This window comes from Nelumbo lutea, chromosome 5, assembly GCF_056320005.1.
Source record: "Nelumbo lutea isolate HS-2025 chromosome 5, American lotus-T2T, whole genome shotgun sequence".
NCBI lineage: Eukaryota > Viridiplantae > Streptophyta > Magnoliopsida > Proteales > Nelumbonaceae > Nelumbo > Nelumbo lutea.
Genome location: NC_142688.1, coordinates 48,335,056 through 48,337,996, shown reverse-complemented (window position 1 = coordinate 48,337,996; position 2,941 = coordinate 48,335,056). Strand labels below are relative to the sequence as shown.

General features: G+C 33.9%; 1 pseudogene; it reads left to right on the top strand.

Moving 5' to 3' along the window:
• Nucleotides 1–244: 244 nt before the first annotated feature.
• Nucleotides 245–2,563, top strand: LOC148852232 (wall-associated receptor kinase 5 pseudogene; annotated as a pseudogene).
• The last annotated feature ends 378 nt before the right edge of the window (nucleotides 2,564–2,941 follow it).

Here is a 2,941-nt window from a genome sequence, read left to right as displayed (position 1 = left end):
TTACAACCTTCACCCTTTGATAAAATTATGTCACACGTCCCACAAATGTACCAAAATTTGAATAACTAGGCTGGTTTTGATTAGTGATATAATAGGCTAATCTCTTGCATAGGCTTCGTTCAATCTCAGCAGAGATGTTCCGACTGGATTCGATTGCAACTGAGCTAATAAATCGTTGTTACTTACGATTACTTTATTACGATTACTTTGTTACTTAAAGCGTTACTAATAAATCCAAGAATCAATGTTAATCTGTGGTTTGAGAAAGCCATTGCAATAATGACTCATTTCTTCTAACTTCTGATATTTTCAGATTTGTTGTAAAATTTACAACACTTAAATATTTGAGCTAATGCTTTGTTTATTATCGTTCTTTTGCCAGATGTAAACGAATGTGATGATCCAAAAGGAAATCCTTGCATAGGAACTTGCATTAATACAATTGGATCATACAATTGCCCATGTCCAAAGGGTACGCATGGTGATGGTAAGAAAGATGGGCAAGGTTGCAAGAAAGCTTTCCCTGTAATTAAGGTCATCCTAGGTAATGCTCTTGTCCTTATGCAATTTTCTGCAGGCATGCAGTAGCAAATTTCTCGCTTCTGTAGTTACATTTTGATCTTTGAACACACAACACCACCTCAAGTGCAAATTTTCACATGAAAGAAAACGAGTTCTTATGTTTTACAAGCTGACTACAAACGATAATAAATTTCTGTTTTCTAGATTAGAGGTTTGCGAGTGAATTAGAAATGTTATTACTTCAAAATCTATCTCACATTTAAACAATATTTTAGCTAGCAAAATAGCACCGGTTCTCAGTATTGATCCCACTAATAAATTTTAATATTCTTATCAAAAAAAATATTGATCCCATTACTTTTTTCAAAATGAATACAATGCTGAACAACGCCTAGCAGAGGAGTGCTTCAGTTAACATGAACAATGGATTTCTCTAATTCATCATATGGGATCTATTATATACTTGGTAATAAAAGAAAATTGGTATCCAGCTAATCCCTACTATATACAGACCATAAAACATATGGGTCTGCCTTGCCTGCCTCTTCCCTGAGCTCGGTATTCTTGGAACCTCTTGCAATAATATTTAAGATCCACCCTTTTGTATAAATGTCTGCCAGCCATTTTAATTAGCTTCATAGCTACTTCCAGGAAGTCCCTCAATCATGTATATGTCCGGGATGTTGCAAGGGTTAAACCAAAAATCAGAAAAAATAAATATTACATAGATTCTGTCAGCTCTATGATTAGTTTTTCTTTTCATAAATTTTATTAGTCAACTTATGAGATGTTTTTCCTTGAGAAAATTACAACATATATAACAGTGGTTATTCTGTCATTAACTAATGATTGATATATATTCTATGCAGGTATAAGCTTTGGCATCTTCTTGTTACTCATCTGTATTTCTTGGCTGTACTTGATCATAAGGAAAAGAAAGCTCATGAGATTGAAAGAGAAATACTTTGAGCAAAATGGTGGCTTCCTTTTACAACAACAATTATCTAATGGAGGTTCAAATCTCTTAAAAATCTTCTCAACCGAAGAGTTAAAGTTGGCAACCAATAATTATAATGAAGAGTGCGTCATAGGCCAAGGTGGACAAGGTACGGTTTACAAAGGCATTTTACCTAATCATCAAGCTGTTGCCATTAAAATGTCTAGAATAATGGATGCTAGTCAAATGGAGCAATTCATAAATGAGGTGGTCATTTTAACTCAAATTAATCACCGCAACGTGGTAAAACTCTTGGGGTGTTGTTTAGAGACTGAAGTACCTTTGTTGGTTTATGAATATATCTCCAATGGAACCCTTTTTCACCATATTCATCAAAACAATGGCATTTTGCTTTCGTGGGAAGATCGATTGAGGATTGCAACAGAAACAGCTAGCGCATTTGCCTATCTTCACTCCAAAGTCTCTATACCAATTATTCATAGGGACATCAAATCCACAAATATATTATTAGATGAAAAATATATTGCAAAAATTTCTGATTTTGGAGTTTCCAAGTTACTTCCTACGGATCAATCTCAAATAACCACATTGGTTCAAGGGACATTGGGATATTTGGACCCAGAATATTTCCACACAAGTCAATTGACAGAGAAAAGTGATGTTTATAGCTTTGGAGTGGTTCTTGTTGAGCTCTTAACAGGTAAAAAACCTCTTTCTTTTGAAAGACCACAAGAACAAAGAAACTTGGCTACATATTTCATTTCATCAATGAATGAAAATCGTCTTTTTGAACTAATTGAAGATCGATTTGTGGATGAGAAAAATGTTGACGAACTTTGTGTGGTTGCTAAGGTTGCAAAAAGATGCCTCAGTCTAAAAGGTGAAGAAAGGCCCACAATGGAAGAAGTTGCAATGGAGCTACAAAACTTGAAAAGGATGAGAAAACAACCATGGGTTCAACCGAAAGAAGAAGAGAGTGTGAGCTTATTATCTGAACCTTCACAATTCTATCATGTTGGTGATACATCTGAGCAGTCTTCTTTGCAAAGAGATACGATATTGTTCATGAATTTCCCTCGTTGAGCAATAATGTAGGACATCCCTTAGGTCTAATGTTCTTTTCCTATCATTATAGCAATATTGAAATAAGGATTTGATCATCTCCATTAAACTATTTATATATTTTATTAGTAGATTTCCATCATCTTATGTATGAGATCCAGTGAATGTAAAAAAGCACATTGAAAATAATGCTTTACTTTCTTCTATGAAAAATAAGATTTCATTTCATGTTGTACCAACTATAAAATCTTAGGAAGCTGATTACAAGAGAATTCTTTCATGTTTGAGTATCTAGAAGCAAACACTTTTTACAAGAAAATGCAGTAAAGCTTACTTTTGTATCTAATCCACTCTCTAATGAAAAAATGATCCATTGTTTGGTACAATATGGTTAAGTTG